Below are 8,416 nucleotides of genomic sequence, written 5' to 3' on the forward strand. Positions count from 1 at the left end.
GGACTCTACCCCTGGGACTCTACCCCTGGGACTCTACCCCTGGGACTCTACCCCTGGGACTCTACCCCTGGGACTCTACCCCTGGGACTCTACCCCTGGGACTCTACCCCTGGGACTCTACCCCAACCCCTTTTTTTTTTAAATAAAATAAAAACCTCAATATATCAATAAGAATTTGAAACTTTTATTTACTTTTTCTTAAAACAAATTGTTAAACACTTTTACAATAAAAGAAAAATACATTAAAAATGCAGCACTGTCTAAACAGCTGGAGGGGACCAGGAAAACTGGTTCAAGAAAAACTGCTGCTTCGTCCATCCATGTTGGATGTTCCATTCTTCTGTCATGGTGGTTGGAGCAAGGATGAGTTTGAACAGGATCTAGTTGTAACAGTAAAACCTTGTAAGTAACATCAAAATAACATATTTAGGAGATTAACACGCAGGAACAGAACTACTAACTTAAAAAAAATGGACAAGGAACTAAAAGTATATATACAAAGACTAAATGAGTGAGTCAACAAGGGGCAGGTGGACACAATAGGTTGCCATGGACACAATAGGTTGACAAAAAAAATACAGGTGAGGTTGTCATACTGTCAAACAAAGCTTTACAATACAACAGGCATACAATATCATGAAAGGTTTAAAATACAAAAGAGCAAACCAAAAGCATAAAAATATTAAAGGCATCATACCATTATTGCAAAGGGATAATCAGACAAAAAGGGTCATAATACAAAATGAGCATTAAGGGGGGAAATAAAAGTGATCCTGTGCTACAGACAAAGACAATAGAAGGTATTAATACAGAAAATAAAACATGAAGGACAAAGCTGCTTTATAAAATATGCATTGAAAAACAAACTAAATGTGACTGACAACCATAAGTAGGACAAAAGACAATGGTTTAAAGGGGAAAAATACAAAAGCAAATATGAAACAAATATGGGCAGAGATAAATACAAAGAGGACAGGGACAAAATGAAAGGGTCCTATTTGCAAAAATAAAAAAGGCACAGATAAAATCCAGCATAACAACTCAAAGCATAATACAAAAACCATTACTACAAATGTTGGCAGTCACCATAAAACTGTTGACCCAGGAATGAGACCAATATACACAATGTTTCACAGGTTAGCCTTCAGGGTTCAGGGTTAGGGTTGGTATTGTCAGAAATTTACTGAAACAATTATTAAAAAGGAGCTATTAAATGTCTAGAGTACTAAGAACATTCTGATTGTGGTGTAACTAAGACACAGCTGTGAGCTGATGAAACAGCCGCTACTAAAAGGTCAAACAAGGTTAGAAGTTTGGAATTCTGTACCATGAGCCTCAAGGTGGACAGTAGTGTCAACATGTGGACTTCCATTCTGAAGGGAGAACAACCACACACCCAGCTCACCTAGAGGAAGATACATCACATTTCAGTTAGAATTAGTATAAAATTCAAAAGAATGATTGCACAGAAGAGAATTTCCAAGAAGTGTCACACCTGTTCTCAAACCCCTCCAAGGTTTGGTGAAGTTGGCAGAGACAGGTGGTGTCACTTTGTTCTTTGATCAAATTTAGGTCTCAGTCAATCCCATGATGAGCCAGTATGGCTATTGGCTAGAATCAAGTCAGTTGTGAGAATTTGGAACTGTCAGACAGCTGTAAAACAATGAAGGAGTGAAATACAAAGTGTATAAAATGCAGAGGTACAAGAATAAAAAGGCCAAATTAAAGTTGACAAACATAAGCTTAAAAGGTGTATACAAGAGGGCACAAGGGCATAAATGCAAAAAGGTGAAAAGGAGCACAAAGGCCTAAATAAAAATGGCATAAAGCCACTTTGAAACCATTTTTAGAAGTACTATACAACTAAAATTGACTATCAAATAATATACAAGTATAAAGAGAAAGAATAAAAAGGTTTAGAAGCATTACAAGGTTGAAAACGCAACAAAAAAAAAACAGCAAGTATTAGTAACTGTATGAATTTAAAAGAATGATGGCACAGAGTATTTCCAAGAATAAGCAGCAAGCACACCTGTTCTCAAACCCCTCCAAGGTTTAGTGAAGTTGGTAGAGGAAGGATATTTTGTTCTTTGATCAAATTGAAGTCAGTTTTGTGACTTTGGAACTCTCCAGCAGCTGTAAAACAATGAGGGGGAGAGATACAAATTGTAGGTTAACAGGATATTAAAACAGGTGCATAAAACACACAAACTCAAGTGTCTTATCTGCATCATTGCTCAGACCACTTCAACACACAGGGTGCTTTGGAGGACAGGCGGAAACGTCAGCGCTAATGTTCATTTAGATACACAAGTGATCAAATGACAGTCCAGCACTGTACACTAAAACAAACCAATGATCGACCATCTCTAAAGCTCTTTAGTGTGCACACTGCATAATTTCCAGTCACTAAGTTTGGGGAGCCCCCATCTATCTAGATATCAGCGGATTTACACCTGCAGGCAGCTGACACTAAACTCTACCTAGCCTAGCATTGGTGGATCACAAGCTGCACTGAAGTATGGGACTATTCTTCACCATAAGGCTTTTGGGGAATATGGTTTAACCCAGTAATGAAAACAAGCAAATGTAAATATAACAAGGATCACAGGTTGATCTACAAACATGGAAGGACTTCTCATCTAGCAGCAGTTGATTTTGAAACAAAAAAGTATTTAGAATTGAAGTGAATTTCACATTTCTGTTACTATAGACAAATTAACATCAGTTACATAGATGTAAATAAGGCCCATCTGTGAGAACCCTAACCCACTCTAGCATGAGCGGGAAGGATGATTTTACAAATGACATTTAGTTAGTGTCAGTAGTTTAATGAAGCTCAAAGTTATTGCACAAAAGTATATTTCCAAGTAATATTGATAAGCAAACCTGTTCCTCTAATCCCAGTTTAATGAGGGCTGTGGAAGGAATTGACGATATTGCGGTGTCCACTGGTCAAATCCAGGTCAGTCAGTTCCAGAGGAGCGGAGAGCAGCTACAGCTGGAATGAAGTCAGCTTTGGGACTCTGGATCTGCCAGAGAGCAGAAAAAGAGCAGTGGGTGATGTGGAGAGGGGGAAAAGCCCTGTCGGTGTTCTTGTGTAGATAAACCAATATCCACACAATGATTCCAGACAGGCCACGTTACAAATGGGTGTAGGAGTAACAGGAGTATTGGAAAATTGTTTAAAATGAGGTACAGCTTTGAGTTGTAGTGAGCAATTTTAAGTCAAATGACAATAGAAAGCTTTGGAATTGTGGCATGAGACTTCAACATCCACCTACAAGTCAACAAGGCTTCCATCAAGAATGGAGAACAGCAGCACATACAACCACAAGTTTTCCAGTTTACGTGGAGAATTCTTACAATGCAGCATTAGTAACATCATGAAATGAGTTACACAGAAGTATATTTACACATATTACTGAAGATAGAAGTTGGCTGAGATCAGGTTGTTTTGGTGTCCTCTGCTTGACTCCAGGTCTCAGTAAAGCACAAGATGAGCTGAGTGTGGCTCTGGGACTCTGAAACAACCAGGCCGATGAAAAAAAATGTGAGGTGCAAAAGGACAAGGTTAGAACATAAAGAGAAGGGAAAGGCGCAAAAAAGATACTCAAGTCCCTTGTCTTCATAAGAGAGGCTGATGAGCTAACATTAATGCTTAACTCCAGTCCTCTGGAACAACATCCCAGAATGCACTTAAATGGAGCATGAGAAACACTGCTATAACAGACCAGCACAATTAACAAACTGACATTAACAAGCATTCATCAGTGCACCTATGATCACATCCCTAAAGCTCTTTAGTGTGCAGATTGTTAAATGGATCTAATTTCACCTGTCACTAAGTTTGTGGCGCCCTTATCTATCTATATATCTGAGCTCAAGTGGGTCGGATGTCTTTCATATCCCTGAATAACTCCTGCAACACCATAAGATATAACATACACAGTACCTTTCCAATCAAGATTGTCATAATCTCACTGGAACAAAGTGATCAATTTAAATAAGTAAATTGGCAGTAAAAGCACTTCATATATACATATATATAGTAACATTTTAAACACAGGCATCTAAATGGTACATGAAACATTGTAAAGGGATTGTTAGGTGGATGTGGAAAATCTCAGACCTATATAGAGAAAACAGAAGTTAGCATGATAAATGTTCAACAGCTGTTTTAAACCATACATTGTCCAAAATCTGTGTGAATACAGCAAAAGACAAAAGATTAACTCTTAAAGAATGGAAAAATAATGGCACAGACCAGCTGCTAAAAGACTGCAAAACACCCTAATTTATGCTACCAAGGATGCAACAAATATTTATGTAGCACATTAAATCTCAATCTTCATAGCATTTTAGTAAAGGATATAAAAGCAGCACACAAAAGGAATTAACAAGTACTGTAATTCTTACATTTTTACCCAAAGTATTTTACACATACAGCACCATGTTACTATGATCAGATGATTGAAACTGTGTATTCCTAAAGAACATTCACCCCTGGTTTCACAGACAGGGCTTAAGACTAGTCCTAGACTAAAATGTAAGTCTGAGCTGTTTCCACTGAAATAAACTTGCACTGACTGATCTTAAAAATATATCAGTGCCTTTTTAGTTTTAAGATGCACATCGGTAATGATTTTTTCTAAGCATGTTTATAAAAATTACTTAAATGTCCTAATTGATCTATGGTCTAATCCTGGCTTAGTCTAAGCCCTGTCTGTGAAACCGGGCCTCAATGTCATAATATAGAACAGATTTTTATTTTAGTTTTTCCCTTTAACACCAGACTTAAACCTTGAAGCTGCTGACAATTTATTTCTAATGACATAATGAAGCTGTAACATAACAAAATAAACAACATTAAAACAAACTTCTCAATCACAATAATTCCAACCTTCAGTAGCTTCATTACTCTCCAACTTCCATCACAGACTGACAATGCTGTGAAAGTTCAGCTAGAGGGCATTTATACTCATGGGCACAACCATTGACAGACATGCAAGCAACCCTAAATTAAGTTCACCAAATACACAAACCTCAGTATTATAAGCTTTAAATGCCCTAATTAAAAAAATATTATATAACAACATACTAACCCTAAGCATAACCATTGCAAAGCATTTCAAATAATAATAAAAAAAAACTAAATAAAAATAATACCATTTAACCCCAGTTTGGTTTCTCCCATCTCCCATGATGCACCACAGCAAAGAAAAAAAAAAGAAGAAAAAAAAAACATTTTTGAAGCAGCTCTGGTTTTTCAACTGGTTCCAGCAAGCTGTTAGATAGGTTCTTAAATTCAGTTTTGTTTGATTTTTCAATGTAAATCATGCTCTAACCAAACTTAATTGTTTTACATTTTACGTTGAAGTTGAAATTTGGAAAGAAGCATGACCTGTTCTCCTTAAAAAAGGTCTTATTCGTCTTATTTCCATATCTGCTGTTTTGGCCGATGTTTCATTCAGTCGAGCTGACATCATAACTGATGATATCATGATGCACGAGTTTACCTGCATCTCCAGATTCTCTCCTGCTGCTTGTGCTCTTTCATCGTTTTCTTTTTTCTGACAAATTCTAATGAAAAGTTGGAACTTTTTTTTTCATAGGCTAGTCTGTGAAGGATCTACTCGTTCTCGTTCTCGTTCTGTCCTTCACAGCCTGGGGAAAGAAGGGCGGTAAGCTGCATTCGAAGGAGTCTTTCAACTGGGACAGTTCATTATTTTACATTTGAGTGAGCAATCTTTTATCACTTGTTTCAGTTTCTTCTTCTCCTGTGTTTTGATCTGGAGATTCTGTACTAGAAGATGTGTCATAGCGCCCGCTACTGTATAACAGAGAAAACATGGATAGCTGGAAAATTCTGTCAATGGAGTGAAGAGTAAAGTAGTATTTAAGTAAATTCCTATGTGCACTACTAGTGGACTAGCCTACCCAAAAATTCAGATACGCAGAATTAGAAACATATCTGTTTTATATCAATATTTTAAGCAATATTTTCAAACAATGTAAGTTTCATAAGACTGTATATGAAAAACTATGTAAAAAAAAAAGTATATTTTTACATAGGCTACTTAAATAAAAAAGTATCTGGTTACTCGATCAAGAGAGTTAACACAACTACAAGCCAAGTATACTTTGAATAATTAAACTTAAGTATATCTCGATCAAAAGATTGAGTACAAGTACAGGCCAAATATACTTGGACTTTTCTCTCAGTATAAGTCAAGTACACTTAAGTGTAATTAAGTATATTTCTGAGAAGTACATAAAGTATATTTTTGAGAAGTATATAAAATGTAGACTGAAAGTATGCTTTCTTCTTTTTAGTTGAAAAGAAGTATAGTTATAGAACACTTGAATAAACGTATTTTTCGTAAGGAAATTATTATCGCTGTGTACAAGATCAGGTTCAGTTCCATGCTTATTTATTTACTCTATAAACTATTCCACCCGAAAGCTTGTTACTATATAGACTTGAACATGTTAGTTTATAAGACAGTGAGTAATATTATGTTTTAAAAAAAAAGATTTTAATAAGCTACTCAATCAAAATAGTAAACACAAGTACAAACCAAAAATACTTAGAATACTTAATTATACTTTTAAGTATATCTCGATCAACAAGTATAAGCCAAATATACTTAGACTTTTCTGTCAGTATAAGTCAAGTATACTTAAGTGGAATTTGAAGTATATTTCTGAGAAGTGCATAAAAAGTAGACTGAAAGTATACTTTCTTATTTTTTAGTTTAAAAGAAGTATACTAATAGCACACTTGAAACTTCTTTTTTGTAAGGGAAGGTAGTAGCCTACATACGTTTCTTAAAATCTGACTGCAACTCTTCTGAGATTATGTAAATCTGCCCTGAATGTCATCATTACTTTGGAAATGAAATCCCAGCTGTGCCTCATGTGGGTCTGATCCCGGGGATATGAACTCACTTGTTAAATCAGGTGACGTTTTTATGAAAGTATCAATTAGAAAACAATTGGAAGAAAAGATGTTAGATTCAGCATTTAGAGCAGCGTTGAATTACAAATGGACAAGGGCCAAAAGCTGTTCAAGATATATTTGATGGTGCCTTGTAGATCCCCTAAATGATCCAGACCAGTTAAACCTTTCACTTACTTGGACTGTTGTTGGTATCCCCATTTTTAAAGTGTCTCCCTTCCACATTTGGAACGTTTTAATCAGGACGTTTTAATCAGGCTACTTGTCAGGTCGGGCAAGTAAGATTCTCTTTTACTTGTCCCTGCAAAAGATCCACTTGTCCCGGACAAGCGTTAACGTCGAGCCCTGGGTAAAGGTAGAAGTGCTGATAGTGCTGAAGTGCCAGATAAAGGTCTGGGCCCGTATTTATCAAGCCTCTGAGAATTACTCACAAGAACACTGCTAAGAATTAACTGAAGAGTAAAACATTGCGCAATTCGTGTGTCTGCTAACCAAATACAGTCTTTATGATTTGGTTTCTCTTCACATACAAAACAGTAAGATGTTAGCGAACTACTTTGTTGTTATTAGGAAATCAGACTATATTTAGATTCATATAGACAAATTACAATGGTTGATAAAGATGGTTGTCATAGTGTCTGTCTTTATATTATTACTGTTTTCTGTGTCATTTGAGAAATAATAGTCATTTTAAAGCATTTTAATAGTCTTTCAGCATATATTCTGACTCAAACAATCTGTTTTTAGCAGCAAATACTTATAATAAAGTGAGATGATCTGCTGATCCTGAATGGTTTGTTGAATGAGTATTGATAGTCTATGGCTCATCACTATTATCAGAGCAGCTGAAAAGCCTCTTTATTTCATGTCAATAGATCCTGTTTTCTCCTCATTCATTATGCTGATGTCTTCAGATCTGTAAATTGACACATTAAGCTCATTTTATTGTCAACAGATTTGAGCAAACGACACGATCAGATATTGTGACATCTACAAGATATACACTCACCTATAGGATTATTAGGAACACCATACTAATACTGTGTTTGACCCCCTTTCGCCTTCAGAACTGCCTTAATTCTACGTGGCATTGATTCAACAAGGTGCTGAAAGCATTGTTTAGAAATGTTGGCCCATATTGATAGGATAGCATCTTGCAGTTGATGGAGATTTGTGGGATGCACATCCAGGGCACAAAGCTCCCGTTCCACCACATCCCAAAGATGCTCTATTGGGTTGAGATCTGGTGACTGTGGGGGCCATTTTAGTACAGTGAACTCATTGTCATGTTCAAGAAACCAATTTGAAATGATTCGAGCTTTGTGACATGGTGCATTATCCTGCTGGAAGTAGCCATCAGAGGATGGGTACATGGTGGTCATAAAGGGATGGACATGGTCAGAAACAATGTTCAGGTAGGCCGTGGCATTTAAACGATGCCCAATTGGCACTAAG

At 36.4% G+C, this 8,416-nt stretch overlaps 1 long non-coding RNA gene across 1 annotated transcript; it reads right to left on the minus strand.

Annotated features, from left to right (window-relative positions):
• Positions 1-170: 170 nt before the first annotated feature.
• LOC311285709 lies at positions 171-4,949 on the minus strand. Its single transcript, XR_014626397.1, has 7 exons — positions 4,904-4,949; positions 3,417-3,524; positions 2,890-3,032; positions 2,033-2,136; positions 1,496-1,653; positions 1,328-1,405; positions 171-380 (listed from the first exon to the last, which is right to left on the minus strand). It is a non-coding gene; the product is annotated as an uncharacterized lncRNA (long non-coding RNA).
• Between the last annotated feature and the right edge of the window lie 3,467 nt (positions 4,950-8,416).

The sequence above is a fragment of the Rutilus rutilus genome (assembly GCF_951802725.1).
Source record: "Rutilus rutilus genome assembly, contig: SCAFFOLD_69, whole genome shotgun sequence".
Taxonomy (NCBI): Eukaryota; Metazoa; Chordata; class Actinopteri; order Cypriniformes; family Leuciscidae; genus Rutilus; species Rutilus rutilus.